The sequence below is a fragment of the Castor canadensis genome, chromosome 2 (genome assembly GCF_047511655.1).
Source record: "Castor canadensis chromosome 2, mCasCan1.hap1v2, whole genome shotgun sequence".
Lineage (NCBI taxonomy): Eukaryota > Metazoa > Chordata > Mammalia > Rodentia > Castoridae > Castor > Castor canadensis.
In genome coordinates, this window is record NC_133387.1 from 47,310,268 (window position 1) to 47,332,221 (window position 21,954).

General features: G+C 38.7%; 1 protein-coding gene and 1 long non-coding RNA gene across 5 annotated transcripts in view; one reads left to right on the forward strand and one right to left on the reverse strand.

Moving 5' to 3' along the window:
* The window catches only part of Dync1i1 (dynein cytoplasmic 1 intermediate chain 1), a 312,827-nt gene extending 311,988 nt beyond the window's left edge, over positions 1–839 (reverse strand). The window contains exon 1 of one of the 4 annotated variants that reach the window (XM_074064709.1): positions 822–839. The gene's annotated coding sequence lies outside the window, so the exon portion shown is untranslated. Of the gene's footprint in view, positions 1–65; positions 215–348; positions 483–821 lie in introns of those variants that run through there. The other 3 variants (XM_074064704.1, XM_074064710.1, XM_074064705.1) reach the window with 3 other exon arrangements.
* On the forward strand, positions 5–21,702 carry LOC141420642 (uncharacterized). Its single transcript, XR_012445146.1, has 3 exons — positions 5–126; positions 3,820–3,897; positions 21,529–21,702. It is a non-coding gene; the product is annotated as an uncharacterized lncRNA (long non-coding RNA).
* The last annotated feature ends 252 nt before the right edge of the window (positions 21,703–21,954 follow it).

A 21,954-nucleotide genomic window follows, 5' to 3' on the forward strand; every position in this document is an offset into this window, starting at 1 on the left:
GCAGCCCGGCTCCCCGGGGCGGTCAGCTGGCAGCCCACTGGGGTGCGCCTTTCACAGATGCTCGCCTTCTGCTCCCGGGAGAAGACCGAGGAGGGGTGCCCTGGGTCGCCCCTTTCCGCGTCCAAGGTGGGCGACAAGGTGATGACACCGTGACCCTTCCGCCTCTGCCGGTGCCTCCGGGATTCTCCGGGACCTGCGACTGGGGGACTCTGGCAGGAGCCTGGCGGGGGGGGAGGTGGGGGGGAGGCGGGTCCAGCGGTGGCTGCAGCGGTCGCCCGGGGCGGAGGACGGCGGGGACTGCGCGCGCCGGGGCGCGGCGGCACGGGGCGCGACTTCGGCTCGGGTTACCTGGACGCTCGGCGCGGCGGTGGCGCGGGTCCCTGGGCGGTCCCCCGGCGGCGGTGGCGGTGGTGGTGGAGGTGGCGGGGCGAGGGCGGCGGGCCCGCGCGCAGGATGTGCTGTCTCACGCTGCGCCGGCCTCGGCTCCGCGCGGCTCCGCTCCTCCGGGAGCAGTCACTTCCTCTCCCCAGCCTGACACTGACAGCGCCCGAGCACCGCGCCCGCTCGCCCCGCCCCGGCCCACGCCCTCTGCGCGCGCCCCACCCGGCCCGCGGCCACGGAGCGGGCATCCGGAGGTCACCTAGGCTCGCCCTCCGCCTGTCCCTGCGCAGGACCGGCACCTGCGTTCTGCAAACCCAAGTGTTTCGGGGTTTGGGGAAGCGCCTGCTCACTTGCCACCACTGGACAACTTCGCTCCTAGACAGCCAAACTTTAGGGTCATGTAAATAGAAATAGGCAAAGCTCAGGTCCCCGCTACTCACAGGTGACTTGCAGGTCCTCTTGATCCCAGGTGTTCCCAGAAAGGGACACACACACACACACACACAGACACACACACACACACTCTCGATCTCTCTCTCTCACACACACACACACACTCACACACACATACAAGACCTTTTGCCAATGCACCTAAACAATGAGATGTGGTAGGGAAGGTGCGGGTAACTTTGGTACCATGTTGCTTCTTAGCGATCCAGCTTTTAAAAATCTAAGCCCACATTCTTGGACCTCCCCGAAGTTTGTCACAATAGCTAAGTTGTAAGGCTGAGGAAGCAGAGTATGGGATATTAATCAATGGCGGTTTGCTGTCACTGACCTTGAGCATCTCTGGGGGTCATCGTACACGTTAGAATGTAAGCTAGCAGAGGCGGGAACTGTCTCTTAATCATTGGCGCTTCCTCAATATTAGAAGAGAGTGTGATGTTTAAAAGTGCTTGATTACTTACCATTGGCAAATACTACAGAAATTTCAAAATAAGATCCAATTATGAACACAATGTCATATCTATTTTTGTTCCATTTTTACCATCCTGGCTGGTTTTTTAATGGCCATAGTATGGCTAAAAACAGAGAGAGGGGTGAAATGTCTTTAGATAGAAGGTATTCAGATATTCCAGAAGGAAAATTCTATGAAATAAACCCTTACTACTGCCACATACAAGACATCCTTAGTACATGGCAACCCTACACACATTTTCTTTTAAATACTTCATAACCTTGTGTATTAGATAGGCCATGCCCATCCAGAAGGAATTCGAGTCTTGAAATAGTCAACTATCTTGCCCAGAGTAGCCTAGCTAAGATTTGGATCCTCACTTACCTGACTGCTCAATTGGCACCATAACCAAGTGTGTGGTATTCCTGTCTTTCCAATGCAGGGCTGTTAAGGTCCCATTCCCTGCAAAGCCTTGCAGCTTCAAACTACTCAAAAATGCAGAGAATACAGTCTCTCTTCTCAAGGGACTTAAAATCCAGCTGAAAGTGAAGGAAAAGGAAAAACAACACAATTAAAGGCAATTGTAAATGTGAATAATATTTGAAATGGATAGCTGTTGTTTGTGGCCATGGTAATGAAGAGGTGAGAACATTTCCAGGTGTAAACAAAACAGCAGAGAAGAGAAAGCAAAATGTACTCAGCAAATGTCTTAGAGAATGACAACATCTTGGAGGATGTGACTGGGGGTTTTATTAGAGGCTGGAGAGCAGGCAATGGAGATTAAAGTGGGAGCAGAGTTATGTGGCAAGAGTGTCCCCTGGGGATAGCTGCAAGAGGGGACCGGAACAAGCAAAGGCTGAAGAGAACGGTTTGAAGTTCATTATAAGAATCCAGGCTAGGATTAAAGAGGCCTAAATCTGTCAAATTGCACTGATCACAAATAGCCTGTAATATATGCCCAGTACAAATTAAACTCTCAATTAAAAAATTAATGAAACCAATCCCACTTTGGATTACTTATTCAAAAAACTCAAAGTAGAATCTTGAAGAAATATTTGAACACTAGTGTTCATTTAAGTATTGTGCACAATAGCCAAAAGGTAAAAGCCACCCAATGTCTATTCATAGGTGAAAAGATGTAGAAAACATATATACATATGATAGAATATTATGCAAACTCAAAAAAGAAGAAATCCTGTTACATGCCATGGCTTAGATGAAACTGGAGGATACTATGCTAAGTGAAGTAAGTCAAAGAAGGAAAAATAACCTTGTGATTCCACTTACATGAAGTATCTAAAACCATCAAAATTATAGAAATAAGTGTTGAGACTACAGATCTAGTGACTAGTGGGTAATGGAGTTTCAGTTTTGCAAGATAAGAAAACTACAGACCTGTTGTGCAATGTCAAAATACTTAAACTACTGAACTATATATGTTAAAGTGGTTGAGATAGTATTATTAGTTTATATGTGATTTATAATAAAAAGTTGCCACAAATTATTTTCATCATCAGATACCCAGGTTTGGTGCAGATGTGGTAGAAATGGAAATGAACAGGAAATAATGGTCCCTATTTTGCAATGAAAAGATACAACTGACTTACTACCAAGCAAAGTATATTAATTGAAGATATTTGTCATGAACGATTAAGAAAAGAAAAATAAATTCCATTTGGAAATTCTTCCAGTCTGGAAGGTCTTGATGAAGAGGTTCTGGGAGTAGTTATATAGTTAAAAGGAAAGCTCAACAGAGGATGATGGTATTTGAGAATGGGGCTAAAGATCCACCCCCCCCATAAAGGAAGCATCAACTTTTTAAAATTGATAGACCTTATTATTATTGATTTTTGTGGTATTACAGTTTGAACTCAGGACTTCATGCTAATAGGCAGCCGCTCAACTGCTTGAGCCACACCTCTGCCTCCCTCCCCCTCTTTTTTTGGAGACTGTCTTGCTTTTTGTCCAGCTACGATCTTTCTATATTACACTTCGTGCCATAGCTGGGATGGCAGGCCCATACCACCATGCCCAACTTTTTTTTGTTGAGATGGTATCTTCCAAACATTTTTTGCCCAGCAATTCTTCTGGTCTTGGCCTCCCACATAGATTGGGGTGACAGGGGCACAACACTGCACCCAGCTATTGATTGAGATGGCTCTTGAAAACTATTGTCTGGTCTGCCTTGAAACTATGATCTAGCAATCTCAGACTTCTAAGTAGCTAGGATTACAGGTGTGAGCCATAAGCACCCAGCTGTAATTGACAGACCTTACTTTTTAGAACAGTTCTAGGTTTACAGAAAAATTCCTCCTCCAAACCTCTCCTCACAGTTTCCCTATTATTTGCGTCTTGTAACTGTACAATACATTTGTTGTAATTAATGAGCCAATATTATTCCTAAGGTCCATAGTTTACTGAGGTCCATAATTTACATTAGAATTCACACTTTGTGTTGAACACTTCTGCAGGTTTAACAAATGTATAGTGTCATAGACCCTCTATGTCCGTCTATTCATTCCCTTTTTCCATCTCTCCAGACCTCTGGCAACTACTGATCTGATTACTGTCACTATAGGTTTGCGTGTCCCAGCATGTCATATGGTTGGAATCACAAGGTATGTTACCTTTTCACACTGGCTTCTTTCACTGAGCAGCATGCACTGAAATTTCCTCCACATTTTTTATGGCTTCATAGCTTATTTCTTCTTATCACTGAATAAGATTTTATTTTAGGGATATACCAAGTTGTTTACTGATTCACCTATTGAAGGACATCTTAGTTGCTTATAGTTTTTGGTAATTTAAATAAAGCTTCTGTAAACATTCATGAACAGGGTTTGTGTTATTAAAGTTTTTGACTCATTTGGGTAAATACTTAGGAGTATGATTATTGAATCATATAATAAGCCTAATGTTTAGCTTTGTAAGAAACTGTCAAATGTCCTTCCAAGTGGCTGTACCACTTTGCTTTCCCACCAGCAAAAAGTGAGAGTCCCTGTTGCTTCAAGTGCACATCAGCCTTTAGTGCTTGGGATTTTAGCCATTCTCATGGATGTAGTGATAGCTCATTGTTATTTTAATTTGCAAATCCCTTATAAACTATGATGTTTAATGTCTTTTCATATGCTTGTTTGCCACCTGCAAATCTTTGGTGAGGTATCTGTTCAGATCTTTTGCCTGTTTTACAAATTGAGTTATTTATTTTTCCTATTGTTGAATTTTAAATGTTCTTTGCATATGTTAGTCATAAATCTTTTGTCAGATATGTGTTGCAAATAAGTTCTCTGTTCTGTAGTCTTATTATTCTTCTAACAATATCTTTAATGGAGCAGAGGTTTTTAATTTTAGTGAATAATATCTTTTTTTTAATGTGCCATGTTTTTGGTATTCTATGTGAAAGCTGTCATAAACCCAAGGATACACAGAATTTCTTCGATGTCGTCTTCTAACATTTTACAACATTGCATTTTACATGTAGGTCTATTATCAATTTTGAGTTAATTTTTATGAAAATATTTATCTAGATTTTTGGGGGGTTGCAGGTAGATGTCCAATTATTTCAGCACTATTTCTTTGAAAAGCTATATGAAGCATAGTTTTCCTTTGACTTGGTATCCAGCTGGAAAGATCTGTTATGTGATGTCAGCCTAGTTAGCTCTTTGCAACTACACACTTGCCATCTTACAGCCAAGGTGGCCTTTATTCTAGATTAGAGAATAGCAAATTAAAGATAGTGGATCTTTCTTTATCCAACTGTAATGGCTAATCTTGATTGTCAACTTGACTGTATTGAGATACATGAGAGATTAGTAAAGCAGATCTCTGGTGTGTCTGTGAGAACATTTCCAGACATGATTAGATCATGCGGTCTCTGACCTAATGAATGGTTTAATCCATTGATGGATTTAAAAGTTGAATAGACTATTTCAAGGTGGTGGAAGCTGTGGAAGGTAAGGCCTAATTGGAGGAAGTACGTCATTGGGGACATGTCTTTGAAGGGCATATCTTGCCTGGCCCCTTCTTGTCTCTCACTCGCCTTCTTGGCTGCCATCACACCCTCCCCAACATAGTGGAAAAACCTCTTAAGGGAAATTCCCTTTTCCCTTAAATTGTTTATGTCAGGTATTTTGCCACAATGACACAAAAAGTAACTAACACTGCAACTATCTATAAAGTTCAATCTAGTTACATTTTGATTACACTAACCTATTTAAAATGTTGATAATCTATAGTATATTTTAAATGATTTGTAAATTGTGTCTTGAACATCAGCCCTCATTCCTATAAGAAAGCATGCCAAATCTGAAAATCTATGTACCATTACCCAGAGTCAAGAAGACCTTAAAGACAGGGATCACATTTAGGTTAAAATAAAGAAGGACTTTGGTAATTTTTTTTTCTTCAAAGAAATATTAAGGGCCATTTAAAAATTAAATACAGCTCATTTCATTTCTTAATTTTTTAATCTTGTTATGGCTTCAATGGTTGAAAAAAGGGCTCAAAAAGAGGATTATATAACAATGCAGGTGGGGCAAATTCCTAACTTGCTGACTGGCCAGTCAAAGCCTTAGCTTTCCAGGGAAGCAGTGATGTAGCTAAGTTCTCTGATTCTGTACATTTAAATCTACCACTTGCTGGTTTTAAAACCAATGTTTGTGTGAGTTACTAGGCTTCTCCGAAGGAAGCAATAATATTTGTCTCCTCTGACATTTCAATGACTTAATGAAGGTGAGACACTTGGTACAGTCCCTATCAAATAAGAACATTCAATAAATGTTAGCCACAGTTGGCTGTTTTTAATCCAGACTAAAAGAAAAGAACAAAAGTAGAGCACTATATTCTTCAGATTCAGTGTCCAAATTGAGCCATTACCAGATGTCAGAAGCACTCTGACCTTGAGGCAGTACTAGACTTCAAGACAGATTTCTCTGCCTTGGTGCACCTGCCAATCATCAGTGTTGGATGCAGGTATGGCCCCACAGCTGCTCCTTACTTTTCTAGAACTCCATTTCATGCAGGCTTTAACAACACTCTTAGACACTCACACTCTTCACCTATTCCCAGATCTATTCTGGAAGTGTTCTTCTGCTGTTTATATTAGTTGGAAGAAATAAAATGGAAAATTCTTCATATTATGCACATTAAACCAAGCTCAGAAAGATAATTATCATGTTTTTGCTAGTACGAGGAATCTAGACATAAAAGTAATATTAATGTGATGTGATTGTAAAGGGGAGTTTGTTGGGAGGGATTAGAGGGCAATATGGAGTGAATATAATAGAAACAAACTGTATGTGTATGAAAACACACAGTGGAACCCACTAATCACTGTTTGAAAGGACGGGGAAGAGGGAGGGTGGTGAGACTAACACAGATGGGGTGACTTTGATCAGAGTACATTAGATGTGCTGTAAATATCACAATGAAACCCCTTTGTATAGTAAAATTTATGCTAATCAATTTTAAAGTTATCCTAATACAGACAATGAAGCTAGCTGGTAGAGTGGCTCAAGTAGTAAAGCTCCTGCCTAGCAAGCATGAGGCCCTGAGTTCAAACCCCAGTATTGCCAAAAAAAAAAAAAAAAAAGACAATGAAGTTAAAATAAAAAGAAAATTCACCTCAGTGGTTCAAAGGCTCTAAAATCATAGAAAAGAATTATCAGCCATCAGAATCAGCTGTTAAAAATATAAGGCGTCTACAGAAGAAAACATTTGTTTGAAAATATTTTCTAGTTAGGATGATACTAATATTGTTTTTTTTTTTTTAAATCACACTAGGAATAAACACCTGTGAAGAAGCTAATTTAAACCACTTCCCAATGTCATATATGACTTTGTGCAGGAAAGATTTCTTGAAAGATATATTTCCTGTAATTTTTGTTGAAAAACTGAAGTTGGTTTGTTTGTGCAAATCCAAAACAATGCCAGATGTCCAGAAACAACTGCATGATTAGTATTGAAAATTAATTAAAAATCAAAAAGTGACTTATGAAGAAAATCAGTGATTTCATCATTTACTGCAACTCTTGCTTTTTGTCTTCTGGACACTTTTCATTTATTGTTAATTCTAGAATCTGCAATAAATAAATACACACATGCAAACCCATGCACATAAGATTTACCTCTACTTCTGGAAGAATGAAGTAAGAGATGTCTTCTATGGTTTTAGATTTTTCTAAGTGCTCTGTGGATAACTTCCAAATGCAACTCCAATTATACTATAATTACATATATTTGTGAGATAATTGTATTCTAATCACCCATTTTCCCATCCCCTTCACCTATGCCTCCATGTTTCTTTTTCCTTCCTCCACTGCCTTCCTTCTTTCATTTCCTTGATACACTTTTTTTTTCAAGATGAAAATCTTACCAGCAGGCAGTGGCCCATGGTATGCATTTTGAACATTAGAAACAGTAAGCTGCGAGTAGTGAAGAGGCATCTCCTTGTTACAAGGAGAGTCAAGACACAGATGAGTCAGGGGAGTGATGATTGCACCCTCTCACATCCTGAATAAAGCACCAGGCTCCATGAATACCTCTTCTGTCACATCCCATCCAGCACAGTCTGCTTAGCTGGTTACTGAGCCACTCTCCCTCCATGATCTGCAATGAGCCAGAAAAGAGGCCCTTCCCAGGGGCCCTTTGATGATATACTATGGTCTTCTCTGGAACAGGAAATATGTGCTGCCCTGTTTGTACTCTGAGAAGGCCCCCTGCACACTAGCAATGGGGTGGGCCAGGTGGCCGTGATGTCCTCACATTGCCAAGTCCTTGCTCCTTACATTTGCTAGGTATTTAGGTGAAATTCTTTATGGAAGTTGATACAGTTACATGATTGACAAGATGATTTTTAAAAATATGGCCTGACTGTAACACATCAGCTTTATTAGTTTGCAGCAGGACCAATTACCACATGAGGAAAACTTTAATGTCCCAATGTTTTCATTTAAGAATGGAATCTTAACATCCACTTGAACCATTTCTCTGCCTCTTGGATGTGTCTACCAAATTGTGAAAGATTTCCAGGTTTACATTTCATTTATCTATATATTGATTTATTTATTGGCAGTACTGGGGTTTGGACTCAAAGCAAGCCCTCTACCACTTGAGGCATGTCCCCAGCCCTTTTTGTTTTAGTTATTTTTTTTAAATAGGAACATACAACCCCCTATAGCCTTGGACTGTGATCCTCCTACCTTTGCCTCCCACATAGTTGGGATTACCAGTGGGCACCATCATGCCCACCTCCTCCAAATTGACATTTTAGCTTCAATCCTTCACTGATGCAAATACATATATACATGTATGTGCACTCAAATGTTGGATAATGGTGTGATGTTGATAAATGGATGATTATACACACACTGAACAAAGTTCCCTGTCCACTTGTCATTGGGCTTTGGGGCTACTTCTTGCTCTTTTTGCTTTTCTTATCATGCATGGAACTATTCAATAATAGTAGTGAACAAACTTTTCTTCAGAGTATTTTTAACCTCACCCTTAACTTTTCCTCTTTTGTGAGTGAGTTTATATATGTCTTCATAAAAAAGACATATGGAGTAAAAAAATAAAAGAAGATTAAAATCATAAGCTGCTTGAAACTATTATATCTTTCATTACTTTGGCATCCTTAATATTACTTTACTGTTTTCATGTCAAACTTGACCCCCTCACTTATGGACCATAATTATGGAGGTACATTGTTGATCTGTCCAAATAGTTTCTTAAATGCTTATTTATCAAATATGAGTAAAGTCTTACATATATGATCATGTTAAATGGGATTATGCTTCAAGAGTCTGAAACACTGTTTCTCTTTACAGTAAAAGAACTACCAACAATCTTGTATATTTTGAGACAAATAACTTTGAAACATTTCAAGTCAACAAATCAATAGAATTCCAAGTTTTATTCAACAAAACCAATAAGTATATGTTTCATGTTTTGTTTCTGTGTAGAGACAGACAGAAGGGTGAGGGAAGGAGAGTCCTGGGGAAGAGGTTCCAAAGAAACAGAAAAAGAAAACAACAAATATACAAACAAACAAACAAAGAGATAGGGGAATAGTAAATGCTGAGATCAGTCCAGTGTGATGCAGAGTACCCCTGTCACATATTTTGATCACTTTTGAGCCTTGTTTTGAACCTTGGGTCAAGGCTAATTGGCTTTCTCAGAATTTTAACATGTTCCCATCTCCTTTAGGAAGCATGTGATTTGTCTTTATTTCCTGGTGTCAAGATTTGTGATTGGAATAAAGGTTTATTTTCTAATGGAATTCCAGGAATTTTATCTTAGCATGAAAGAATAACTGAGTTGATACATTTACACAGCTCCTAATGGTGCACTGTTAGTGACCCTTTGCAGTCATATTTCAATAGAATTTCTGGAGGTTTTTTCCTGTGAAAAATCCTGGTTACCTCATTTCACAGTGTCTAAAGTCAGAATCAGAGTCTAATTTTTGAACTATTTTCTCCAAGTCTAATATGGATTTTTTCCAAACATTCTAACAGATACAATATATAAAAAAACATTGTTTAACCCAGGAAAAATGGGGAAATCAATATGTTAAATCATCATTTATAAATTGTCAACTATTCCTTAAAACATTGGTTTAAAAATTCTACAAATGAGCGTGCCAAGGTGGCAGGAAGAGAACAAGAGAGTCCTAATTTACTTATTCCGTTATTTATTGGTGCTAGACCTTGCACATTCTAAGCACATATTTTACCACTAAACCCCAAAAGAACCTTTTTATTTGACTATATTATCATCATCATGGAAATAAATGAATCATTTTCAGCATTATGCATATTACCCAGCCATAGCTATACCCAAGAATGGGCACAGACTTTCTGAGAAGAGAAAAACTTGCTAAAAGTCAAGTTTATTTGTTTTTTTTCCCCAAAGTCAAATATGCTGTATGCTGAATTTTTAGTTTAGTTTAGTTTATCTTTAAATCAGGTGATGCCAGCACTTAAAATATTTAGTAGGTTGTTTCCTCAAATGTTGGAGAAATGAGAGGATGTCAAAAGAATACAAAGACAGTGGGCTTGGCTTTAATAAATGATGATTTTGCTACCCTTGTCAATGTGTACTCTTCAATGATAAAAACTGACATCCAATGAATATTTACCAAGTACTTATAAGGTGCCAGGAACCACAGATGCACCTACCCTCTCTTTGCAAGACTCTTCTTCCTGTGTAGACACCATTTTCACCATTCCATGCTGCATGCATTGTGAAAGCTGGGCTCAGTGAGGGTAAGTAAATTGCAGTAAAGCCAGGACCCTAACTCACGCATCTCATGCCAGAGCACCAGTCCTTCTGTTGCTATCAAGTCAACATGCAATTGACTTTGAGGTTTCATTAGGTCTGCTCCAGCCAGAAAGCAGCAGATTTTACAAACACACTTCTCAGAATTGTAATTTGTGCCAAGATTTGTATTTATTTGACCTTGGTCAAGTTGCTTGGTTTTGCTGTCACTCAGATTCTTCATTTTGTAAAATGGAGATATTAATGCACCTACCTCACTGGGCCGCCCTGAGAATTAAATGAGTTAGCATCTCAGAAGCACTTACAAATATCACACACATAATGAACACTATTATTAAATCTTGGGAACTATTTATTACTTAGAATTGTGTGCTAATAGATTTTTCAGTTCTTCACGGCATATGTTTAAATTATCTGTTTCTGATTTTGGAGGATGGTGAGTAAGACAAAACAGTAGCCACTGTTCAGCTGTTAGTGGTAAAGGAAGAAAGCTGCCTGAGAAGGCGGTAGAAGACATAATCACTTCAAGAGATACTGAAAAGAAGAAAAAAGAATGTTTATTATTCCATATTAGAATTTTTAAAAGCTACCTTAGAGTAACACATGTGTACACACACACACACGCACACACACACATACACACACTGATAGTTGTCTCTACAGAAATCAACCTCTGGAGACTTGATGGTAAACCTAGCACAGTAAAGCAAGATGCTAAGCACAGGTATCCTGTTTTAGAAGCAGGACCTAACAATGCAGTCACACCTCAGAGGTCTCTCCAGCACTTCTTTCCAGTTGTTTTTCCCCACCACCTACTGAATGCAACTAAACCCAGCACTATGGTTGGGCTGGGTCTCTGGCCTCACGTTCACCATGTGTATATATATGCCTTTTGCAGCTGCCCGCCCTCTGTCTCACTCCACCCCCAGCCTCTGCTACACACTGGCTCCTTTAACACTTTAGTCAGGCACCAATGTTGAAGCTTGTTATTTGTACCAATGGTGGTGTTCAGAATCATGCCAGGTTCTATGTATGCTAATCATAGCCAGCTTTACAATTTTTGCAGATTGTTTTGAATGAGGGAGGGATATCAATTCTAGCAGGGAGCTGCATAAGCAGTTATGAGTGATAAACAACCACAAAGCTGGATATACCCTCTATACTCTTTAATGTCTCTAGTCAATGGAAACCACACCCATCAAAGTGACCTATTAGCAATAAATACCTGAAGCAATGTTCAACACCCTTAGCCATAAAGGAAATTCAAATCAAATCTACATTCAGTTTCCTTCTCACCTCAACTGGAATAGCTATCATCAAGAAAACACATAACAAATGCTGGGAAGGATGGGAGGAGGCTTATACACAGCTGGTGAAAATGTAAATTAGTGCAACCACTGTGGAAATCAGTATGGAGGATCCTCCACAAATTAAAAATAGAATTACCATATACAATCCAGCTATACCACTCCTGGGTTTGATTCTGAAGTAATCAAACTCAGCACATAATAGAAATACCTGCACACCAATGTTTATGTGCATGACACTATTCACAATAGCCCAGTCATGGAATCAGTCTAGGTGCCCATTATTGGATGAATGGATAAAGAAAATGTGATGCATATATATATATACACATATGTATATACATACACATGTATACACAATGGTGTATTATTTAGACATAAAGAAGAATGAAATTATGTCATTTGGAGGAAAATGGATGGAACCAAAAATTATCATGTGAAATGAATTAAACCAGACCCAGGAAGACAAATGTTGCAGGTTTTCTCTCATATATAGAATCTAGATTTAAAAAAAAAAAAGACAAGAAGGTAAAAAGGAGACTACTTAGGAAAAGGAAGGCAATCAACAGCAGGGTAGGATATAAGAATGAACAATGGTGGTAAGTATGATCAAAGGACATTGTGTACATGTATGAAAATGCTAGTATTTTGTTTAACTTATATTTGCTGCAAGGAAAAAGTGACCTCTTAGGGCTTCTTCTCACTTCAATTTAATTTTTTTTTCAGCTTTCATTTGTGTGATAAGCTTTGTTGTGGAAAATTTTGGTTTTTCTCTTAAATGGTCTTAAATAAGGGGACCTTCCCTTCCTGTGATGTGTGCGCATGCATGTGTGTTTGTGCTCTTTCAAGTGCACTTGATAAGGATGGTGAGTAACTTAATGACAATCCTAGTACAATGCGGAAGTTTATCATTACTAGATCTGCCTTATAAAAAATAAGGGTGTTCTTTAAGCTGAAAAAGGATGCAAAGTGCTAACATAGAATTACAAAACTCACTGGTGACAGTAAATGTGCAGTCAACCCAAAACTCTTTTTTTTTTAACTTATAAAATGCACTTTATTTTCATAATGGCCAAGCATCTAGAAGGAACAAAGCCATGGCTAGGTGCCAGTAGTACCTGAAAACAGAGGTGAGAATCATGCAGTGGAAGTCATGCAGTGAGGTGAGCTCATATAGATCTGCATAGCCAGAAAGGGGAGGGGCTGTGGCCAGGCTGGGCTGGGGCTGGCATCCTCAGGCAGAGTTCTTTTTTTTTTTTTTAATTTAATTTAATTTTTTAAAATTTCCTTTATTCGTATGTGCATACAATGATTGGGTCATTACACCTCCCTTCCCCCCACCCCCTCCCTCTCGCCCCCACCCCCTCGCTTCCAAGCAGATACTGTTTTGCCAACCCAAAACTCTAATACTGTGAAGGTGATGCATAAATCACAGATCTTTAGTATGAAGGTTAAATGACAAGTGATTAAAATAATAATAGTTTTAATAATTTGTTAAGGGATCACAACATAAAAAAGATACAAATTGTGACATCTAAAGCATCAGTTGTTGGAGGCGAGAATAAAAATGCAAAGCTTTTGCAAGAGAAGTTATGTTGAGGTTCTCTTACAGTGCACTGGTACAGATGCTATAAAATACTTTAGGTAGGCATCATAGAAACCACAATGCAGAACCTACTGTTGATATACAAAAGATAAAAGTGAGGAGGTGAGGCATACCATCACAGAAAGTCATTTAACTATAAAGGGAGACAGCAGGAGAGAAAGAAATGAACAAATGGTCTATGTAGCAATTAGACAAAAATTCATAAAGTGGCAGTAGTTAATACTTACATGTTAATAATTACCTTAATGTAAATTGATTAAATTCTTTAATTAAAAGATATGCTACCAAGTAGAGATGGGGGTTGGAGTTGTGGTTCAAGTGATAGGGCACCTGCCTAGCCATTATGAGGCCCTAGTAAAAACCCCAGTACAACCAAAAATAAAAAATACAGATGGCAATTGTATTCTTCTCATAGGGTTATACTATGAAGTACTACCTACTATTATTATAATCTTAATAATCAAATGTATTTTAATTTTATTCTAGAAAGATTGGTCAAAGAATCAAACATTTGATTCTTCCAGTCAATACACAAACCATATTCAACTTCTTTGTTAACATGTAAGAGGCCACCAAGGTCTTCTGCCACTTATCCACACCAGTTCATAGATTTTAATTTATTCCTAGTTTCATGAAATTTTTTGTGACTCTTATCTAAACCAGGGGCCAGAAAACTACAGTTGGAGGTCAAAATCTAACCCCAGGCCTGTGTTTGTAAATAAAGTTTTATTGGAAAATTTAAAAAAGACATGCTACCTATAAGAAACCCTCTTCACCTGTAAGGAAATATATAGATTGGAACTGCAGGGATGGAAAAAGATATCCTATAAATATGGAAGCCAAAAGAGAGTAGACATGGCCATATTTATATCAGATAAAATAGGATTCCAGTAAAAAAATTAACTGTAAAGAGAAAAATTATACATAGACATGGGCCACATACCATTTTAGTCAATGATATATCACATACAATATGATGGGCCAAGAATATTACAATGAAGCTGAAAATTTCTTTTGCTATTAACATAACAGCTGTCCTAAGATTTTAGTACAACACCTTGCTAAAATGTTTGCAGTGATGTTGGTGGAAGAAAAAACAGTCATGAAAAACAACACATACAATTATGTATAGTGCATTAAATACTTGTTTTTTTTTCTTCTTAATGTCTTTATTTTTTTTCTTTTATTATTCATATGTGCATACAAGGCTTGGGTCATTTCTCCCCCCTGCCCCCACCTCCTCCCTTACCACCTACTCTGTCCCCTCCCTGTCCCCCCTACCCCCTCAATACCCAGCAGAAACTATTTTGCCCTTATTTCTAATTTTGTTGTAGAGAGAGTATAAGCAATAATAGGAAGGAATAAGGGTTTTTGCTGGTTGAGATAAGGATAGCTATACAGGGCATTGACTCACATTGATTTCCTGTGTGTGTGTGTTACCTTCTATGTTAATTCTTTTTGATCTCACCTTTTCTCTAGTTCCTGGTCCTCTTTTCCTATTGGCCTCAGTTGCTTTTAAGGTATCTGCTTTAGTTTCTCTGCATTAAGGGCAACAAATGCTAGCTAATTTTTTAGGTGTTTTGCCTATCCTCACCCCTCCCTTGTGTGCTCTCGCTTTTATCATGTACTCAAAGTCCAATCCCATTGTTGTGTTTGCCCTTGATCTGATGTCCACATATGAGGGAGAACATACGATTTTTGGTCTTTTGGGCCAGGCTAACCTCACTCAGAATGATGTTCTCCAATTCCATCCATTTACCAGCGAATGATAACATTTCGTTCTTCTTCATGGCTGCATAAAATTCCATTGTGTATAGATACCACATTTTCTTAATCCATTCGTCAGTGGTGGGGCATCTTGGCTGTTTCCATAACTTGGCTATTGTGAATAGTGCCGCAATAAACATGGGTGTGCAGGTGCCTCTGGAGTAACCTGTGTCACAGTCTTTTGGGTATATCCCCAAGAGTGGTATTGCTGGATCAAATGGTAGATCAATGTCTAGCTTTTTAAGTAGCCTCCAAATTTTTTTCCAGAGGGGTTGTACTAGTTTACATTCCCAACAACAGTGTATGAGGATTCCTTTTTCTCTGCATCCTCGCTGACACCTGTTGTTGGTGGTGTTGCTGATGATGGCTATTCTAACAGGGGTGAGGTGGAATCTTAGCATGGTTTTAATTTGCATTTCCTTTATTGCTACAGATGGTGAGCATTTTTTCATCTGTTTTCTGGCCATTTGAATTTCTTCTTTTGAGAAAATTCTGTTTAGTTCACTTGCCCATTTCTTTATTGGTTCATTAGTTTTGGGAGAATTTAGTTTCTTAAGTTCCCTATATATTCTGGCTATCAGTCCTGTATCTGATGTATAGTTGGCAAATATTTTCTCCCACTCTGTGGGTGTTCTCTTCAGTTTGGAGACCATTTCTTTTGATGAACAGAAGATTTTTAGTTTTATGAGGTCCCATTTATCTATGCTATCTCTCAGTTGCTGTGCTGCTGGGGTTTCATTGAGAAAGTTCTTACCTATACCTACTAATTCGAGAGTATTTCCTACTCTTTCCTGTATCAACTTTAGAGTTTGTGGTCTGATATTAAGATCCTTGATCCATTTTGAGTTAATCTTGGCATAGGGTGATATACATGGATCTAGTTTCAGTTTTTTGCAGACTGCTAACCAGTTTTCCCAGCAGTTTTTGTTGAAGAGGCTGCTATTTCTCCATCATATATTTTTAGCTCCTTTGTCAAAGATAAGTTGCTTATAGTTGTGTGGCTTCATATCTGGGTCCTCTATTCTGTTCCACTGGTCTTCATGTCTGTTTTTGTGCCAGTACCATGCTGTTTTTATTGTTATTGCTTTGTAATATAGTTTGAAGTCAGGTATTGTGATACCTCCTGCATTGTTCTTTTGACTGAGTATTGCCTTGGCTATTCGTGGCCTCTTTTGTTTCCATATAAATTTCACAGTAGATTTTTCAATCTCTTTAATGAATGTCATTGCAATTTTGATGGGAATTGCATTAAACATGTAGATTACTTTTGTGAGTATCAACATTTTTGCTATGTTGATTCTACCAATCCATGAGCATGAGAGATCTCTCCACTTTCTATAGTCTTCCTCAATCTCTTTCTTCAGAAGTGTATACTTTTCCTTGTAGAGGTCTTTCACATCTTTTGTTAGGTTTACACCTAGGTATTTGATTTTTTTGAGGCTATTGTAAATGGAATTGTTTTCATACATTCTTTTTCTGTTTGTTCATTGTTAGTATATTGAAATGCTAATGATTTTTCTATATTGATTTTATATCCTGCTACCTTGCTGTAGCTATTGATGATGTCTAGAAGCTTTTGAGTAGAGTGTTTTGGGTCTTTAAGGTATAGGATCATGTCGTCTGCAAATAGGGACATTTTGACAGTTTCTTTACCTATTTGCATTACTTTTATTCCTTCTTCTTGCCTAATTGCTCTGGCTAGGAATTCCAGTACTATGTTGAATAGGAGTGGAGATAGTGAGCATCCTTGTCTGGTTCCTGATTTTAGAGGGAATGGTTTCAGTTTTTCACCATTAAGTATAATGTTGGCTGTAGCTTTGTCATATATAGCTTTTATAATGTTGAGGTACTTTCCTTCTATTCCTAGTTTTCTTAGAGCTTTTATCAGGAAATGGTGTTGGATCTTATCAAAGGCTTTTTCTGCATCTATTGAGATGATCAAGTGGTTTTTGTCTTTGCTTCTGTTAATGTGGTTTTATCACATTTATTGATTTCGTATGTTAAACCACCCCTGCATCCCTGGGATGAAGCCTACTTGGTCGTGGTGAATAATCTTTTTGATGTGTTGTTGGATTCGGTTTGCCATTATTTTGTTGAGGATTTTTGCATCAATGTTCATTAAGGAGACTGGCCTATAGTTCTCCTTTTTGGAGGTGTCTTTGCCTGGTTTTGGGATAAGTGTAATACTGGCTTCATAAAATGTGTTTGGCAGTTTTCCTTCCCTTTCTATTTCGTGGAACAGTTTAAGGAGGGTTGGTATCAGTTCTTCTTTAAAGGTCTGATAGAATTCATCAGAGAATCCATCAGGTCCTGGACTTTTCTTTTTGGGGAGACTCTTGATTGCTGCTTCAATTTCATTTTGTGTTATAGGTCTATTCAGGTGATTAATTTCCTCTTGGTTCAGTTTTGGATGATCATATGTATCTAGAAATCTGTCCATTTCTTTAAGATTTTTTAATTTATTTGAATATAGGTTCTCAAAGTAGTCTCTGATGATTTCCTGGACTTCCATGGTGTTTGTTGTTATCTCCCCTTTTGCATTCCTGATTCTACTTATTTAGGTTCTTTCTCTCCTCATTTTAGTCAGGTTTGCCAGGTGTTTGTCGATCTTGTTTATTTTTTCAAAGAACCAACTTTTTGTTTCATTAATTCTTTGTATGGTTTTTCTGGTTTCTATTTCGTTGATTTCAGCTCTTATTTTTATTATTTCTCTCCTTCTATTTGTTTTGGGATTTGCTTGTTCTTGTTTTTCTAGGAGTTTGAGATGTATCATTAGGTCATTGATTTGGGATCTTTTAGTCTTTTTAATATATGCACTCATGGCTATAAACTTTCCTCTCAGGACTGCCTTAGCTGTGTCCCATAGGTTCCGGTAGGTTGTGTTTTCATTTTCATTGACTTCCAGGAACTTTTTAATTTCCTCATTTATTTCATTGATGATCCATTCTTCATTAAGTAATGAGTTATTTAGTTTCCAGCTGTTTGCATGTTTTTTGTCTTTACTTTTGTTGTTGAGTTCTACTTTTACTGCATTGTGATCAGATAATGACACGGTATAATTTCTATTTTCTTATTTTTGCTGAGGTTTGCTTTGTTCCCTAGGATATGATCTATTTTGTAAAAGGCCCCATGGGCTGCTGAGAAGAATGTATATTGTGTAGAGGTTGGATGAAATGTTCTGTAGACATCTACTAGGTCCACTTGATCTATTGCATATTTTAGATCTTGGATTTCTTTATTGATTTTTTGTTTGGATGACCTATCTATTGATGATAATGGGGTGTTAACGTCTCCCACAACCACTGTGTTGGCATTTTTATATGCTTTTAGGTCTTTCAGGGTATGTTTGATGAAATTGGGTGCATACAGATTGATGATTATTATTTCCTTTTGTTCTATTTCCCCTTTTATTAGTATGGAATGTCCTTCTTTATCTCATTTGATCAATGTAGGTTTAAAGTCTACTTTGTCAGAGATAAGTATTGCTACTCCTGCTTGTTTTCGGTGGCCATTGGCTTGGTAAATCTTCTTCCAGTCTTTCATCCTAAGCCTATGCTTATTTCTGTCGGTGAGATGGGTCTCCTGTAAGCAACAAATTGTTGGATCTTCCTTTTTAATCCATTTCATCAAGTGGTGCCTTTTGATGGGTGAATTATGTCCATTAACATTCAGTGTTAGTACTGATAGGTATGTGGTGATTAATTTCATTTAGTTATCTTAGTTGTTTGAAGGTTTGATTGTGTGTACCTAAGTTAAGGTTACTCTCTACTGTCTTGCTTTTTCTTTTCCTGTGGTTTGGTGCTGCCTGTCTTTTCATGGTTATGTTGGGTTTCACTTTCTGTGTGCAGAATCCCTTGAAGAATCTTTTGTAGTGGTAGCTTTGTGGTCACATATTGTTTTAGTTTCTGCTTATCATGGAAGACTTTTATTGCTCCATCTATTTTGAATGATAGTTTTGCTGGGTAGAGTATCCTGGGGTTGAAGTTATTTTCATTCATTGCCCAGAAGATCTCACCCCATGCTCTTCTTGCTTTTAATGTTTCTGTTGAGAAGTCTGCTGTGATTTTGATGGGTTTACCTTTGTATGTTACTTGTTTTTTCTCTCTTACAGCCTTCAATATTCTTTCCTTAGTTTCTGAACTTCTTGTTTTAATAATGATATGTTGTGGAGTAGTTCTATTTTGATCTGGTCTGTTTGGTGTCCTGGAGGCCTCTTGCATCTGTATGAGAATCTCTTTCTCTACATTTGGGAAATTTTCCGTTATTATTTTGTTGAATAGTTTATGCATTCCCTTCACTTGCACCTCTTCTCCTTCTTCAATGCCCATGATTCTCAAGTTTGGTCTTTTGATGGAGTCAGTGAGTTCTTGCATTTTCTTTTCACAGGTCTTGAGTTGTTTAATTAATAGTTCTTCAGTTTTTCCTTTAATTACCATTTCATCTTCAGGTTCTGAGATTCTGTCTTCTGTTTGTTCTATTCTGCTGGATTGGCCTTCCGTTTTGTTTTGCAGTTATGTTTTGTTCTTTTTTCTGAGGTTTTCCATATCCTGGCTGTTTTCCTCTTTAATGTTGTCTATTTCTGTCCTGAGTTCATTTTTGCGTTTATTCATCGTGTTCTGTCTTTCACTTTGGTGTTTATACAGTGCTTCTATGGTTTCCTTTATTTCTTCTTCTGCTTTTTCAAATTCTCTATTTTTGTTGTCTTGGAATTTCTTAAGTGTCTCCTGTACATTTTGGTTGACCCTATCCAGTATCATCTCTATAAAATTCTCATTGAGTACTTGTAGTATGTCTTCTTTTAAATTATTCTTGTGGGGTTCATTGGGTCCTTTGGCATAGTTTATCTTCATTTTGTTGGAGTCTGGATCTGAGTTTCTGTTTTCTTCATTCCCCTCTGGTTCCTGTACTAATTTTTTGCTGTGGGGAAACTGGTTTCTGTGTTTTTTCTATCTTCCCATCATTGTCTTTGGTGTTGTTACTGTCCCTGTTCTGTGTGCTATTAGGTATTTACTAGCTTGTAATATTAACAATGGTAATATTTAGAATGGAAGGGTGAGCTGAGATGGAAAGCAAGAAGTTAAAGAAAAGGAGAAAACAAATACACAGACAAGAGGGAGAAAGCAGAACAAGGTTTCAGACAAGAAAGTTTCAAAGGTATAAACAGGGAGCGTTAGTGTCCTAATTGACAGTAATATGAACAGACATTAGAGGGACAGAGATAGGATTGAAAATCAGAAATAACCAAAAAATTAAGATAGGAAAAAAATAAAAAAATAAGTAAATGAGGGAAATATCTATATATTAAAAATAAATTAAAATAAAATGGAAAATAGAAAGTAAAAAAAAAACCAAAAAACCCTCCAAGTTCAAATGCAATGAAGTTTCTGTCTTAATAATTTGGGTGTCTGTCTCAGTCTCCAATCCTGGAGATGGTGCCTCAGAAGTTGTTCTGTAGTTTTCTCATCAAAGGGGATGCATAAAGTTGAACAGAACTACACACACACACACACACACACACACACACACACACACACACACATACCCACCTAGTGTCCCAAGTTCAAATGCAATACAGTTTCAGTAAGTTTTTCCACTTGCAGGTGTAATTCGGTTGTTCTCTCATCAAAGGTAGGGAGAAAAAGAAAAAAAAGAGTCTGGAGACAGTTCTGAGAATGGTATCTGCAGCTGTGGCTTGCCTGCCCGCTGCTGTCAGCCTGCTGTTGCTGGAGGCATTGTTTATGCAGATCTCTGGGGTGAGCTTAGCACTCACCTGGTCCCACAGGCTTTGTTTGTTCAGAGTTCTCCTGTGCGGGAGCCTCTGCTACAAGCTTTCCCCTTTCCAAGCACACTGGGAAAGGTGACACTGCACCCGCGTTGTCAAACCTGTGTGTTTATTTACAGTTCATGTGGGAGGTGGGTCTTCCCCCTCTCCTGTGCAGTTCTCCTCCCACCGCCACTTTCACAAGCTTTCCTGCTCCTGATTACTGGGCGGTGCTCCTGCTCCTGCCAGCCGCCATGTTTGTTTACAGTTCACGTGGGAAGTGGGTCTTCCCTCCTCTCCTGTGGAGTTTTCCTCCCTCCGCCACTCTCACAAGCTTCCCTGCTCCTGGTTGCTGGGCGTGCACCCTGCCCCCGCTCCCACCAGAGCCTCTCCAGCACGCCCGGCTTGTTTATTTACAGTCCCGGGAAGGGTTCCCTTCCCCCAATCTTCAGCGCTCAGGGTGCCCCACCCTCTTTCCAGCGTGTCTTTATTGATCTTATTGCTTATTATTCAGTTTATCTTTTTTCCCCAGGTGGAGGTCAGTCTGTCCAGGGGGCTATGCTGCTCTGCCCCAGGCTTGTCTGTGGTAGTACCAAGGTACTGTGAAACTCACATGGTCTGCGTCTTCCCAAGCCGTCTGGGCGCCAGCAACTGGCGGCCCGGGGGCCCTCCTTGTTTCTCCATTTAATGTGAAGTGGAGATTCTCTGCGCCGGCTGGAGGTGTGGAGGGGTCAAAGTTATGCCTTTTCTCAGTGATTATGCCTGCAAAGTGTGTCTCCAGTGTCTCTCCAAGATTTCACTATAGGAGTCTCGCTTTCTGCTTCCTCCCTCTAGCCGCCATCTTGGAATCTCCCATAAAATACTTGTTAATGACAATAAGTGACTGTGACTGATTTATATATTTACTATGCCATACTTTTATTATTATTTTAGAATGTACTTCTACTTATAAAAATAT